Genomic DNA, 17,057 nt, shown 5'->3' on the forward strand with positions numbered 1-17,057 from the left:
ACATTTGTCATGGAGATAATAAACTCCAAGTTCAAATGAAAGAAAGTACTCAACAGCCTGTGTAAACTACAGCACATTATGCAAATGTTAGTTTTTATTACCTCCTAAGGTGCCATATTGATAATTGTTGAGTTATGAAATGTTTGACTCAGCCTGGACCACAGCTGAATCAGCGCTTTCTGCCTGCACACCCCGGATGTCTTTGCCCGCCATCTTGACATGTGCTAGTCCTTGAGTGGCCACACTGCCACACAGCGCTCCATGTCTTTCCAACATGAAATGTCGATGAGTTTCCCGATTAAAACATTAAAAATGTGTGAGGAACTACTGTCATGCAAAGAAGCTAATAATCCTCATGACTTTTCTTTTTTATAAGTGAGCTGTTCATTTCAATCGCAACATGTATTACTGTAATCAGGAAAAATGATTCTAATACCCCTATTGGTTCACACAACAGGAAACAGGCGTTTTAATATCTGCTCGATTTTTACGTGCTGAAGTACAACTGTGTTTATTCTACCAACATATTGCCCTAGTTTTTAAAAAGAGATGAAACATACTGTACCAGCTGTAAGCCAGTTTATTATATGGGAGTCGCAGTGTTACATAATTTTCTTTAAATGCCAGCTAATGTTCGGCAGGAAAGGGAGGCATGTGCTCTGTGAAACGCTCAGATGTCTTAACCTTATTTTTTATTTTTCTTCTCTCCGGCTTTGTCTCTGCCCACCCTGCCAACTTGGGAGCAATAGTCTATCATCCTGTCAGCCCCCTGCCGGGGTGAACCGCATCTGTTACAAGACGCTAACTTCAACCCACAGCGGGCCAAACACAGTGCTGCTCTTGGCTATAGATTGAGCCCCAACAGGCAACCACCAATTCCACATTATGCAGCGCTTCCTACCAATGATAATCACCGACATTTTTCATAGCACTTTAGACACGCATTCTTGGGGGTTCGAAGCTTGGATTTTGGAGTCAGGTGGGTTCAAAATACGATTCTTAGTCAGACAAGATATCGAGAGTCTCTGTGCCTCAGCTTCTTCATAAGGTTTCGAGGAACACTAAGTGAGACAATCCATGTCACGGGCTTTGCACTGCGCCTGGCAGACAAGGATTGATTCACAGGAGCTAAGACTAGTAGAACTGCTAGCTAAGCCGCAAACCAGCCCTGAGAAAAAAAGGGGGAAGCCCCACCCCCCACAATTTTCAGGAAAGAAAACAGACTCCGAATGGCTAACTGGCCTGCCAAAGGTCTTCCCACCAGCAGTTGGCAGGGACCATACAGACTCCAAGCCAGATCTGCTCTTGCTAGATTTGTGCTTTTCCCACTCAAAAGGACCATTTCTCCAAGAAAGAGCAAAAATGAAGAATGAAGAATGATAAAGAGAAAAAAGAAAACAACGTAGGGATCAGATTGATTTCAGGACACCACCCTGCGCAATCACCTTTTCCCCACAAGTTACTCAATTCTCTGGGCCCCTGTCTACTACCTACTATTTACCAAAGACACTAAAATGCGGTGCTAAACAGGACAAATCAGTTCACAGGGTGCCTATGTCCTGGGTGGAGAGGACAGATAATCAACCAGCAACAAACAAACAAACACGGCAAATTCAGATCATGATAATGTACAATAAGAACAGCGTAATAGTGACCTTGAGCTCGGACGGAACATTAGGAAGGAGAGGCAGCGTGGTATGAGTTGAGAGCATGGGTGCCAGAGCCAGACAATCTGAGTTTAAATTTTGGCTTTATCACTTACCAGCTGTGTGACCTTGGGCAAGTGACTTAACCTCTCTGTGCCTCAGGTTCCTCAGATGATTGTGAAGATTTTAAATAAGTGAATATATACTAAGGCTTCGTACAGTGCCCGGTACACAGCAAGTGTTCTATAAGGGACAGCTAAAGAAAAGAAGTCCAGCTGGAAAGGTGTGGAGGAAGAGTACTCTAGGTATAAGAAACAGCAAGTTCCAAGGCTGTAGTGAAGGCCCAAGCTTGAGGTTTTGAGAAAGAGAAGGAAAGGCAGTGCATTGCAGAGCAGTGAGCAACAGAGAGGGTGGCGGTTGATGAGGTCTACAAACCATCCATTAGAGAATGTTACAAGTAATTCACCTATCTGAAATTAAGGGTCTGGAAAAATCATTCTTAATGTCCCTTTATTTCTGAGATCCTTTGAAGATAACATACCACAGTTCACCTACCAAGAGAAAGTATGTAGGCTCGGATTCACATGTCCCCAGCAAGCAGGTGTCAGCATGCACCAACCACCCTCCTCACCTCCACGGCACAATCTGGGAATTAGTACAGGGGGCCAGGAGCCAAGTTTCTGCTCCTCGAGCACCACGCTGCTCAGGGTGGTGGCCGTTTGACCACAGGGAAGCAAATGACTGTCCTGGCGGCACGAGCAGAAACCTGCCCAGGTTCTACTGAAATCAGCTCCTCACACAGAGCTGGCTTAGACCAGTAGCATCCCGGTACAGCTGATTATGCAGGGAACTCGTGGCTCCACCTCTCCTGAGAACTGGTCAGAACAGGTCCTGCAGGGGGCTAATCTAGTCTTGCTGAGCCAGTTGGTGACCTTGGACCTAATCTGTAAAATGAAGAGAGATAACAGTTCATCTCTCATGGGTCATGGTGAGGACTTAAAGACAGAAAACAGAGAGTCTGGCACAGAGAATTGTTCAGTTCAAGTTAGTGATTATTATTAGAGATGATCACTTCCTGGTTTCAGCTAAAAATAATCCACAAACAAAGATGCGAGAGCTAATTCATATTATTGACTGCTGAATGACAACATACCCTTCTGCTCTTGCATAAGAATGAAATTTGGGCAGTACTCAGCCCAAAAAGAAGTATTAAAGTCAATACCTCATGGACCAGGGCAGGCCCTAAGGAGAGATGGGCCACGGAGGGTGGGTACTGCCATGAAAAGACCATGGGCTCCAGTCCCGTTCACACGCGGATTCACATCCAAACCCCCATTTTAGTGTATCTTATGGTTTTGCGGATCAGAAATTCGAGGAGGGCTTAACTGGATGATTCTTATGGTCCATGTAGCATCGACTGGGTTACCCGAGAGTATTCAGCCAGCAGCTGGACTGATCTAGAGCTCCAGGAAGGTCCATGAAAGCTTTGCTCGCATACCCAGTCCCTTGATGACTACACTCCATGTAGTCACAGGGTGAGATCTCTTGGACACTCCAGCACACTAGCTGGAATTCTCACATGAGAGTCCCGGGCACCCTGAGACCCAGACAAATGCTACGAGTCCTCTGGCTGCAAGGCCAGGCTCTCCTTGATGTCCCTTCCACCATCCTCCAGTAGTTGAAGTGGTCACAGCCTGAGCCAGCCCAGGTTCAAGGGAAGGGGGAGCTCTTCTTGACAGGAAGATAATCAAAGAATTTGTGGCCATCTTTAATCTGCCACAGTACCTAACCCTAGGAATAATAAGAACTTTGAAGGATGGTCAATGGGACTGAAAAGCTGTTATCTCCACAGAATAGCCATTCTCCAGCCCCTTATTTCTTCCTCTTTCTGTATCTGCAGCACCTTTTCTATTAAGACTCGCCCAGTATACAATGACAGGTGTAAGCCATCCTAACTGACATGCAAAATGATAATATTTTGCACAGCACCTTGATTGCGCCATTCATCCAAGAATATCCAAGTCCTCTGCAAACAATAATTAAGCCTCTGCACCCCCGTAATGCTCCATTATCTTCTCTTTATAGATGGAGAAGCACTGAGCCCAGAAGAGTGAATTTACCAAGGTCACAGGAGTTAGTGACTGAGCTGAGAAGGAACCCACTGCATCAGCAGCTTGGTCAGCGCCCACAGTCTGCACTGCCAGGGATGCCAGACCTAGAAATCCAGGGGAAGCCCCCCCCCCCACCCGTTTTCCTGGTGGCTCCTTCTCACCTTGCCCCACGACAGCATTACTGTCCTTGCTTACGAAGGTGGCTTTGAATCCAAGCTTCCTCAAAGCCAGATGGAGACCATCGAGAGAGCTGGAGAATCTGCACACTCCCCACTTCACATCCGACATCTCCAATTACTCAGGAAGTCACGCGCGATTAAACAGAGGCAGTGGGCAAAGCAAGGTACAGCGGTTGTGCTTTCACTCTTCACTCGGCATAGCTCATTTGCTTTGCTGTCAGATAGCAAGAAATTCCAGAGCAAGGAGACAAAAGAATATGGGTGGGGAGGAAGGGGAATGAGAGAGAGTGACTGTAAATGATAGGCCACGTTCAGAATGTATCATTGAGCTTTTGGCAAACGATTGACTCCTGCCTGATCTTTGTCAAATCTTATAAAGCAAGTGCTATACCGGCTGCGAAAGCTTGCTGGAGTCATTTAGCTTTTTGGATAAGTCAGAATGAGAACAGACACATCCCCTTTGATGAGTCGACCTTCTCACTGCTGACTGTGTCCCCCTCGTATTCCTAGACCTACAACATGATAATCATTTTTAAACTGATCTTTCTAGATCCATTCCCACCCCAGCCATTCTGTTTTACTAGTTCCAGTTTAATATCAGAATTGCAAACTTTTACAAAATAGGACTTCGAAGGGATCTGGAAGTTACCAGCTTAACACCTTCGCATTATAGGTCGGGAAACTGAGGCATCGCTATAGCGTGATTTGAGTACCATGTGAACTTGGACCCAGTATTTAACCTCTGAGTCTTTAGTCTTCTCATCTACAGGATGTGGATAACAAACAGCGCTCATCTGCTCTTGGGTCGCGGGGAGGACCAAAGAGAATCGGGCACATAAAACAGTTGTACAAGCTGTGAACTGTTTTACAGAAGAAAACATTTGCTCAAGGTGACACAGCAAGTCAGTGACAGAGTGGGGCCTAACACCCAAGCCTTTTAATTTCCACTTCAAGGATCCATTCAAGAAACATTTACTGTGACACCACCAGGTTCCAGGCACTGTCGTGAGCACAGAAAATGGAGGGATGAGCACGACAATCTCAGCCACTGCTCTCGTTGGAGTTTACACCGTAGAGGACGATAGGATTTACATGTACGGCAGCTGGGGTAAGTGTTAGGAAGAACAAGTGGAGGGTGCCCTGAAGTGAATGAGAGCAAGACAAGTGGGCAAGGGCAGTGAGGGAAGACTTCCCAGAGGAAGAGACATTTAAATTGTGATGGAAGGCTGAGCAGGCTTTGGAAGAGGAGAGAGGGACAGGAGGCAGGTGGGGAGTCTCCAGGTGGGAAGAGAGAGAGAGAGGTGGCCTCAGAATTGAAAAAAAGAATGGCTGCCTTTGGAGCACAGAGGTCAGAGGTCTCTCCCTGTCTCCAGCATCCCCTTCGACCCCATTTCTGCCAATAAGTCCATCCCCTCCTGATGCCTCCTGGAAGTCCTGTGTCAGGGGTGGGCAGGGGCAAGGTCTCCGTCCCCTGCGGCCGTCTGCAGCCCTGTAAACATTTCCCAAAGTAAGCGAGCTCCGTAGCTAAAAATCTTGACTCATCTAACAGAGAAATTAGGGGGGAGTGATGTAATGAGTAGTTGCACAAATATGTTAGCCTCTGTTTGTCTTGTTTTGCTGCTCTGATCTCTAGATGGCAAATTGGAGAGTCAGCTAGTTACTCAGGAGAAGAGAGAAGACAGAGACGTATTTTCCACCAAGTGTCCACTGAAATTATAGCAGTGCACTGTTTTTAAAAAAGAGGAGGGGGCACAGGATTCCTCTAAATGAATAGCTCTCACTTTGTCTTCAGCTCATTTCTCACTGCTCTTTACTCCTTCATCCAGCAATGCCCCACACGGTCCTATTTCTTATCAGGTTCAGATGGTGCTTAACTTTCTACTCTGACCATTTCTTTCTCTTTTTTATCTTAACACAGAAAAGAGGAAAGCTATCCTCCAAAACTCAGTTGCAGCACTGGTGATGGATTTGTCCTGGATCAAGAATCAGTATTTGGTAAGCTGGAAGAGTTTATTCACTGACCTAAGTGCGCAGTTTATTTTCTCAAAGGGAGATGCACTTACCTTACGCTCCCAGTTTTAGAGCCCATCGTTAGGAAAGATACTGAAGTCTTACTCATACCTCACTGGTGCCAAGAAAGTTCTGGTCAACAACTCTAATTCATAGGGCCCTGGGGATGCAAGGAGGGATAAGGTATAGAACTATAAGCTATAATCAATGGCTCCAAGGGTCATACAAACCGGTTCAGGAAATTGAACAATTGCAATCATGATAATAACTAATATTTACTATGCCCTGCATCAGGCAGTACGGTAAGGGATTTATACACATTAACTCATTTAATCCTTCCAACAATGTATTTGTCCTGTTTTACAGATAAGGAAAAAAGTGTATCAGGAAAGCTAAACAATATAGCTAAGATCGTATAGATAGAACTGAAAATGAAATCCAGGCTGTATCATTTCAAAACCTGTGTACATACTCATGTCAGAATAGACAAAAGGATGAAAGGTAGTTTGTAAGGTGCACACAATTCAGAGAGAGAATCATGCAGGGTGGGGCATGGGGTTCAGGGAAGCTGGCACAAGAGGCTCCGACTTTGAAGAATGGGGGTCTCGCAACCTCGACACTATTGACATGTTGGTCCAAATAGCTTTTTGGGGCGGGGGGCTGTCCTGGGCACCGTAGGCTGTTCAGCAGCAGCCCTGGCCTCTGCCCACTAAGTGCCAACCTATGGCAGGAGCCGAGATGCCCTTCAACAGATGAATGGATAAAGAAGATGTGGACCATATATACAATGGAATAGTACTCAGCCATCAGAAAGGATGATTACCCACCATTTGCAACGACATGGATGGAACTGGAGGGGATTATGCTAAGTGAAGTAAGTCAAGCAGAGAAAGACAATTACCATATGGTTTCACTCATTTGTGGAACGTAAGCAATAGCGTGGAGGACCACAGGGGAAGGGAGGAAAAACTGAATGGGAAGAAATCAGAGAGGGAGACAAACCATGAGAGACTCTGGACTCTGAGAAATAAACTGAGAGTTACAGAAGGGAGGGGGTACCAGGGTGGTTATTAAGGATGGCACGTGTGGTGATGAGCACTGGGTGTTATATGCAACTGATGTTAGACACTACATCAAAAACTAATGATGTATTATATGTTGGCTAATTGAACATAATTTAAAAAAAGCCAGTAGACATCCCCAGCTGTAACAACCAAAAAGGTCTGGAGACATTGCCAACTATCCCTTGGGGGCAAAACTCCCCACAGTTGAGAACCACTACCTTAAAGAAAGTTAGGGAGCCCAGACGTCAGGGGGGACCCCAAGGGAGGGAGGCCATGCAAAGTCAGGGAAGGTCAGCTGGACCTCCGCTTTCATGTTCAAGTTGAGAAAAGATCAAAGTGGAGTTTGGAGCCAGACTGCACAAGGCTCTAAATGCCAGATTAAGAAACTGGGGAGCTGGAAGCAGGTGTAGATTTTTGTTTTTGAGAGTCAGGAAGGCATGTTCCCCTTACATCAGCCCCCAGCTTCTGTTCTATCCTCTGAGTATGCCAAGCAAGGTCTGGTCTCAGAGCTTTTGCACCTGCTATTCCCTCTTCCCAGGGTCCTGTTCTCTCAGTTACCTGTAGAGCCCCTCTCTCTCACTGCAGTCAGGTCTGTTTTCAGACCTGCCCCACCTGTTATACTTTATCTCCTTACACTGCTGAAGTTCCTTTCATATAATGGCCTTTGCTGTGTTCCAGACTCACCATACCCTTTACTGATGTGTTTATCACGTTACCGCCCACCTCCCCTATTACAACGGCAACTCCATGCGGACACGTGCGTGCACTGCTTGTAACTCCAGCACCAGGAATGATTCCTGGCACATAGTATGTACTCAATAAATACTTGTTGAATTAGTGAATTCACTTCCAAGGGAGTATTTTATGAAGGGTGTTTCCTTAGAAGCCAGGCATCCCTGTGTCCAATCTGTAAAGGGAAGATCTTGAACAAGATGGGAGATTCAAAGGAGAGTTTGAGTTGTCTCTGAGTCAGTTAACAGGGCAGGGGGTCTGTTAAGAGTGTTAGACTCCTATGGCCCAGTCTACAAGGCAGAGCACCTGGATGCTAGGACCCAGAAGCTGCCTCCTAACGCATTCCAAAGTTCATAAGGCACAAGGCAACTCTAATATTCTCCGAGACGACTATGCCATTACTTCTTCTGTTTAACTCCACTTTTTAGGAAGACAAGAGTCATATATGCAGTGATGATTAAACACAGGATTATGATATAGAACATTCTGAGATTCCACATGAGTGTCCCTCTGGCTTATCAAAATATAAATGTTCACAGTATGTTGATCTAGAGCTTAAATTTTCCTAGCCTTTTATTTTATCCACAACATTTCACATTCTTATTTTTTCTGGTCCTCATAACAACCTTCAAGAAAGACAAACTGACCAGAATTTCCTCTATTTTGTCAGTTGACTAAATATATGAAATAAAAGTAGTTAAGTAGTATTATCTACATTTTCAGATGAACCAATGCAAAGATACTGTGTAGTGCTGTGATTAAATTCTCATGCTCTGGACTGAATGTCCTAGTTCTACTACTTGCTCCGTGTTCCTGAATAAATTACCTAACTTACCTGAGCCTCAGTTTCCCTGTCTGCAAAATGGGGATAACAATAATTTTCTTAGGGATTAAGTGTCATAATTTACATAAAATGCACATGGCCTGACACACAGATCAAATTCAACAAATGCCAACTAGTGTAAGTGGTAACTAGGGTTCTGAGGTTAATAAAATCAGGAAGAATGTCTCATTGTAATGTTGGCCCTTATGGATGGCTTAAGAGGAATTCAATATATACCTGCTCAACCAAATAATCAAGAAATGAATGACAGAGGTTAAATGATTTCCCAGGGTCATGTACTTGATAAATAACAGAGCAAGACCCAACCTCCTGTTTTCCAACAACAGGTCCAGTGTTCCTTATACTGCACTGGTCCTCCAGCCTTCTTAACTGAGCGATGAGGTGAGAGCAAGGATTTATCTCACCATTGGGCAAGCATGGTCTGAGAAAGGTCTCCATTTGCGAATGTGGAATTGTGAAGCTAGCCTTTGTCCTTCTCGTTCTATCTTCCTCCTTGATGCCTGGGTGCCAGGAGCTGTGCATGAAACAACACAAGGCCTCTCATGCTCCCTCCTAATTTAAAGGTGCTGTCTCTGTCTACATGCCCCTCTGGTTCAAGAGTGGATTTGGAAGGTGAACAGCTAGCATGTTCTGGGCTAAGCGTGAAGGGAGGTTTGTGTGATTGTGATTGTGCTGGCATATGAGGTTAGTAAATACCCATCCTTCTCTCCTAACCACTGCCACTACCAACTTTCCCACTCCCACCTCCTACGACAGAACACATGCACTTAAACTAACCTAATGCATTTTCAACCACTTCTGATATGAAAAATGTGTACCCCAAACTACTCAGTTTATGGTTGGTGTCAAATCCGCCTTGGACAGAAACCACTAATCAATGTTAATTTATTGACATTTCAAGAGCTAATTTCTTTGTAGCTGTACTGAATCAGGCAACAAACATTATAGTACTCCTAACTCAATTTAAATGAGATCACTATTTTGGGAGAAAAAACATGAAGAATGCAGAATCAATGTGTATTTCAGACTACAAGGAGTTGTTTTTTTTTAACAACAAAAACTCACTTGTGAACTAGAGTCCTAGAATATTAAAATTGATAGAGACCTTAGAAACAACCTGATCCAACCCTCTGGGTTGTGAAAATTGAGGCCAGAGGGAGAGATGAAAGACTTGTCCGGGCCTGAGCAACTTCCTTCTCTAGAGCCAGCATTGCATCTTCCTGGCCTGCCTATCACAGATATGTTTCTAAACAAATCCTAACATACACACCAGGAAGCTCTATTTAATACAATTCTCAAGTGGCAAGCATGGAGGGCTATTAGAGTTGATTAGAAGATAACAAGATGGCCCAGGAGCTGACCCTCCGCGGCCTCCTGGAGAGGTGCTCTAGCCCAGGAGATCGCAGGTGGAGGGAAATTTGCCAGCTCCCTGTGTGAGGGGGGAAGAGGACTGCAAGTCAGACGGCCAAGATCAGAGGCGTATGATAAAGCTTCTCTATTAACTTAAGCGATTGGACATACTCAATCAGGAATCCCAGCTCTATCAGTTATAGATTATCAGTGACATCAGGCACTTACATCTGAAGCTGTCCTGGGCTCTCAATGCCAAACTCTGCAAGATAAGAATTGGAAATCCAAATGCTTAAAACCCAGCCTTCTGTGGCTGTGAGACACTGGCAGAGAGTCTGGAAGACTGCCGTGCTTACACACACACACACACACACACACACACACACACACACACACACAGAGCGTAGCAATGGTAATTCTTACTAGCTTTTGGAAAACACCCTCAGAGTAGAGATGCACAGGACCTCTCAAAAGGCTTTCTCTTAATCTATTATGTTGAACCTTCTTCCAAGATTAACCAACAAGGCAAGAGTAGGATCAGAGATTCTAGATGGAGTTAAATCGGTTACACTGGAGTATTATAGAACAGTGGCCTCTGTTTGTTGAGGGCACTGATGAGCAACCCGCGCCTTGCCTAGCCCTCGGGTACAATTTCAGGATCAAATACCACAGCGCTGCCTCCGTGTTGCTATTTCTCAAAATGTCCCAATAGTAACATCTTAAGGGTTAAAATACAAGACTAATTTTTTTGTATTGGCATTGTTCTCTGCAATATGATAGTAGTACAGAGCAGAGAAAGAGCAACAGAAACGTCAGCTGAATGTTACTGATCTCTCACCATGTGCCAAAGACAGTGCTACGTGCCAGACACTACTCTCATTGAATTTGTCCTAGCACATGACAGGCGTCATTATCATCTCCAGTTTACAAATGAGAAAACAGAGGGTAAGCAGTCACTTCAAATTCTCCCAGGGAATGAGTAGCAGAGCTAGATCAAATGCCAGTTGAGTCTGACCCCAGAGCTCCTGAGAGTCAAGAAAACGATTTTACTTTGGTCATTTATTTAAAAATTAATTTACAGTAAAATTGCCTTTTTTATTGCTGTAAAATTCTAGGAATATTAAGATACATATACATTCTTTTCACCACAACAATATGAATACAGAAGAGTTTCATCACTCCTAAAACTCCTTCTAGCCACCCCTTTGTTGTCACATCTTGTCCCTACTCCTAACCTGTGACTACATTGATCTGTATTCCTTCACCGTAATTTTGTCTCTTCAAGAATGTCATATAAGGAAGCAATCCAGGTGTCCATCAATAGATGAATGGATAAAGAAGAAAGATACACATACACTCACACAGGAGTATTACTCAGCCATGAAAAAGAATGACATCTTACCATTTGCAACAACATGGACCTACAGGAAATAATGCTAAGTGAAATAAGTCAAACAGAGAATGACAAATACCATATTATTTCACTCATGTGGAATTTGAGAAACAAAACAAATGAACAAACAACAAAAAAAGAGATTAAAAAAAAGACTCTTTTTTTTTAAAGATTTTATTTATTTATTTGACAGAGAGAGAGACAGCCAGTGAGGGGGAACACAAGCAGGGGAAGTGGGAGAGGAAGAAGCAGTCTCCCAGCAGAGGAGCCTGATGTGGGGCTCGATCCCAGAATGCCGGGATCAGGCCCTGAGCCGAAGGCAGACGCTTAACGACTGCGCCACCCAGGCGCCCCAAAAAGACTTTTAAATACAGAAGACAAACTGGTAGTGGCCAAAGGGGAGGTGGGTGGAGGGATGGGTGAAATATATAAAGGGGATTAAGAGTCCACTTATTATAATGGGCACTGAGCAATGTATGGAATTGCCGAATCATTGTATTATACACCTGAAACTAATATAACATTGTATGTTAACTATACGTCAATAAGAAAATTAAGAGAAGAATGTCCTGTAAATGAAATGATGTTGCTTGTAGCCCTTGAGGCCGGCTTCTTTCACTCAAGCACTGTGCCTTTGACAATGATCCACACTGTTGCATTTATCATTAGTTTGTTTACTGCTGCACCATATTCCACTGAATGGATACACTAGTTTGTTTACCCATTCACTCACTGAAGGGCTTTGAATTGCTTCCAATTTTCAGCAATTATGAATGAAGCTGCCATAAACATTCATGAGGAGGTTTTCGTGTGAACGCAGTTTTCATTTCTCTATGGTAAATACTCAGGAGTAGGACTCATGGGTCATATGATTAACTTGTAAGAACACTGCCAAACTGTTTTCCAAAGTGGCCGATTATTTTTCTTCCCACAAGCAATGTAGGACAGTTCTGGTTGCTCTTGTCACTATTTGATATTTTCAGTATTTTAATTTTAGTTATTCTAACAGGCATGTGATTCTCTATCACATTGGAATTTTAATTCATGTTTCCTCAATGACAAATGATGTTGAACATCTTTTCATATGTTTATTTGCCATTTGTATATCCCCTTTGGTAAAGTTTAAGTCTTTCGCTCATTTTAAAATGTTTTCCTTTTTTTTAAATTTTTACTATTGAATTATGAGAGTACTTCATATATTTTGGATACAAGTCCTGGGTCAAATATAGGTTTTGCAAACATTTCTCCCAAATCTCTAGCCTGAAAGATTCTTTTAACAGTATCTTTCACAGAGTAAAAAGGTTTGAATTCTAATGAAGTACGAACTACCCTTTTTTTAATGGATCATACTTTTAATGTCAGATCTAAGAACTCTTTGACTAATTCTAGGTCTGGAAGGATTTTTTTGTGTGTTTTATTCTAATTTTTTTTTTGTTTACATTGTATTTTTAGATTGACGATGTCGTTGTGATTTAACTATTGTATAAGGTGTGAGGCTTAGGTTAAGACTCATTTGCATTTCATATGAATGTCCAATTGCTCCAACACCATTTATTGCAAGGATTATCCATTTTCCATTCAATTGCTTTTGCACCTTTGTAAAAAGTTAACTGGCCAAGCAGGAAAATGAAGAGCAACTGATAACTGGCATGGGATTCCTTTTTGGGTGAGGAACGTCTTCAAAAGTTATATTAGGATTATAATCAGACAACTCTGTAAACATTCCAAAACCACTGAATTGTAGCGTTTAAATAAATGGATTTTATAGTATGTAAATTATATCTCAATAAACATATTAATTAAAGACAATAAATTAGCCATGGTAGTGTGTGTCTACTTCTGGACTGTATGTCATTCCATTGGCCTATATGTATATTCCTTCTCCAATACCACATTCTCAATTACTAATACTTTCTAGGTGGTCTTAAAACAGGTGGTATGATTTCTCCAACTTCACTTTACTTTGTCAAAATTGTTTTAGCTTTTCTAGTTCTTTTCCTTCCCATATAACTTTTAGAATTAGCTTTCCCATATGTACAAAAAGCCTATAATGATTTTTATAGAACTGTATTAAAATATAACTAAATTTGGACAAAATCCATATATTTATTATGGCGAGTCCTCCAAACCATGAACCTATGTCTCTATTTAGATCTTTCATTTCTTTCATCTACATTTTTTGGGAGTGGTTTTCTGCATAGAGACCCTATACATGTTTTCTTATATTTATACAAATATATTCCATTTTTGAGTACCATTGTAAATGCTAATTTTAAAATTTGTCTATTGTATATGGCTAGTACATAGAAACACAACTGATTTTTGTGCGCTCACCTTTTATTCTATGATTTGTTAAATTCGTTTATTTAGTTCTAGGAGTTGTTTTAATAAATTCCTTGGGATATTCTCTATAATCATGTTGTCCACAAACAGAGACAGTCTTATTTCTTTCACTCCCTTCCATTCTGACCCCTAAGACTTTCTTTTTGTGGATTATTTTCTCCTCCAGGTAAACTTCCTGAAATGAATTCTAGATAAATTTGTGGGAGAGAGAATATGAGAGTGTTGGATACAGTTTTAATTGTACCAAGCTTCACACCTTCTAGAAATATCTGAAACATCTCTAATACTATCAACTACTGCCTCAGATCAATTCCCTGCATATTTATTCATTTCCTACTATGTACAGACATTCTAGCTATAGGGATGTAAACTATAAGAGCAGAGCCCTTCATCAGAAGCTTACAGTGTATTAAGGGAGACAGACAGAGATACAGATCATATCAGTGCAATGCCCTAAGTATTAATGACGTAGGTGGACACATGGGACTACATGAGAGAAATATGTACTTTGGCCTGGGCGTGGGGTAATGAATAGGGTAACCAGATTATCCTTGTTCAAGCTACCACCATCTGCCAGTTGGTCAACAGCAACAGCCTTCTAATTTAGTTACATTTCTCCAGTCTTGCCCTGCTGACAATGGGTATTAGGGAGGGCACTTGTGATGTGCATTGGATGCTGTATGTAAGTGATGAATCTGTACCCGATAACTTTATCTACATCGGGTAGATAAACTCTAACCTGAAGCTAGTATTACACTGTGTGTCGACTAACTGGAACTTCAATAAAAACTTGGGGAAAAGAACAGCTTTATTGAGATGTAATTCATATATCATACAACTCATCCACTTTAAGTACACAATTCAATGACTCTATTATATTCACAGAATGGTGCATCCATCATCACAATCTATTTTAGAACATTTTCACTATGTCAAAAAGAAATCCCTCTCGCCTCAACCATATCCCCCAAACTCCTACTTCTCTCCTCTCTAGGCAACCACTCATCTACCTGCTGTCTCTACCGACTTGTCTATTCTGGATATTTCATATACATATAGTCATTTAATACACGGTCCTTTGTAACTGCTTTCTTTTACTTAATATTTTCCAAGTGCATATGTGTTTTATCATGTGTCAGCATTACATTTGTTTTTATTGCCAAATATTATTTTGTTGTATCCATATACCACATATTATGTATCCATTCATCAGATCATGAACATTTGGGTTATTTCTACTTTTTTTGAGTACCATGAAACTTGCTGTGTAAACGTTTGTGTGGCCATGTTTTCACTTTTCTTGAGCACGTTCTTAGAAGCAGGATGGCTGAAACATATGGTACCTCTGTTTAATGCTTGAGAAACTGCCAGACTCTTCCAAAGTGGCTGCACCATTTTATATTTTCACCAGCAGTGTATGACAATTCTAATTTTTTCACATCCTAGCCAACACTTGTTATTACCTATCTTTTTATTGTAACCATCCTACTGAGTGTGAAGTGCTATCTCATTGAGGTTTTGATTTACCTTTCTCTGGGGGATAATGATGCTGAACATTTTTGCATGTTCTTATTGGCCATCTGTATATCTTTGGAGGAATGTATATTCATGTATATTGTCCATTTTTAAGAGGAGTTGTTTTTCTATTACAGAGTCATAAGGCTTCTTGCACCTGCCTTTCCCTCTGCCCATGGCACTTTTTCTCTCAGCTCTACCCATGGCCATCCCACCCCAATATTCAGTTTTTAGCTCAAATGCCATTTCATAGAGGTATCACAATGTAGATTCTTCCTTCATAGAAATGGATCGCTTTCTGTAAATATCTTTTATTTCTTGGTTATTGTTTTATTTGTTTATTATCTGTCTCCCTAACAGAATGCAAACCCCATAAGAGCAAGGACCTTATTCAAGCTTTCCACCAGAGTCTTTTATATAGTACATTTTCAGTAAATATGTATTAAATTGTATAAATGCATGAATGAACGAGTGAATGAATGAATAAACTGCATCAAAGAAGTCATTCTGGAGTACGTGGCACTTGAGATAAGTCCATAGAAAACCTACACAAGACTCACTGTTATCTCTGCATTCACTATACCCTGAATGGACCATTTTACAAATCCTGCAAGAACAAGATCTATAGTTGGTCAGAAACAACATCAATAGAGAAGTTAATGTCTGTTGTATTTAATCGCATGTTCAAAAGCATGCATTAGTAAATTGGAGATTTGTAGCTAGATGTAGCACCTTTCATTATGCAAATGCAGTAATAAAGGTTCATTTCTCCTTTGCCTGCTTTTCAGACTCTATTCTGAGCCCACCAGCTCTCTGGTTGTAGTTTAGCTATATATTTGTGAATCAAGTCAAATGTTTTCTGGGCTGAATTGTGGTGCCAACTTCGAGGCATTCCTTGCTACCAAGACCAGCTGTCACATGAGGAAAATGCAGCCCACTGCCAACTGGCACACAACAATGCTCAACAGCCAGACTGAGTAATACTCCCGCATGGGCAGCTGGACCTTGGTGGAGTTTTGCAGTACTTTTTTTTTACCTCCCTGACCCCACTCTTACAGGGAAACAACATGGCATTTGCCCTCTGGCCTTAATTCTTTTCAGGACTTCTACCCCCAGTGTTTATGCTGCTTGTCAACATTCACATTCATACAAAGTCAGTAACAGAATAGCATGGAACCGAATGGACTTTGGAGTCATATGGTCTTGGATGCAAATCACAGTTCTGTTCCTTACCAGATGTTTGACGTTGGGCAAGGGACTTCAATCCTCTCTAGTTCAGATGCCTTATTCATGAAATGGAGAATATACCTCCTACCTGAGTTGTTGGAAGAAATTATTCGTATACTCATTCAACTAATTCTTATAGAGTAGCTGTTATAAAAATTATACTGTAGTTGCCATGTGCTGGTAGCATACCATAAGCCAAGCATTGTTCTTTTATCCTCAAGCCACTCTAAGACCGAGGCATTATTATTATCATGTCCATTTTACAAATGAGGAAACAGAGTTCCAGGTATATGGAATAACTGCCCACCGTCACATGGTTAACAAGTGACAAAGACAGAATTTAAACCTGCATCCAGTCTTCGTTCTTAAGGACTACTTTCCATGAGGGTCAGGATTTTTGCGAGTTTCGTGCACTGCAAATTCCCTGGTACTGAGAATTAGCATCAGTGTCTACTGGTCAAGTTGCTCCAGCACATGCCAGATAGTCCATAAATATATGCTGAAGGATTTCACAGACATTCTCTATGGCTGTACATCAGCCACTACCCTAGACACTGAGGACGCTGTGCCACACAGGGAAGGTTTCGCCTCTGCCCTCCTGTAGTTTACAGTCTAGTGGAGATTAACTAAGATCATGTCTATA

The 17,057-nt window shown here is 41.9% G+C and overlaps 1 long non-coding RNA gene across 1 annotated transcript; it reads left to right on the forward strand.

Annotated features, from left to right (window-relative positions):
• The first annotated feature begins 741 nt into the window (after positions 1-741).
• On the forward strand, positions 742-13,067 carry LOC148108853 (uncharacterized). The gene is made up of 5 exons (XR_015726814.1): positions 742-979; positions 3,732-4,100; positions 4,927-5,044; positions 5,855-5,931; positions 11,523-13,067. It is a non-coding gene; the product is annotated as an uncharacterized LOC148108853 (long non-coding RNA).
• Positions 13,068-17,057: the final 3,990 nt, after the last annotated feature.

Source organism: Ursus americanus, chromosome 15, assembly GCF_024610735.1.
Source record: "Ursus americanus isolate L20-20 chromosome 15, mUrsAme1.1.p, whole genome shotgun sequence".
Lineage (NCBI taxonomy): Eukaryota > Metazoa > Chordata > Mammalia > Carnivora > Ursidae > Ursus > Ursus americanus.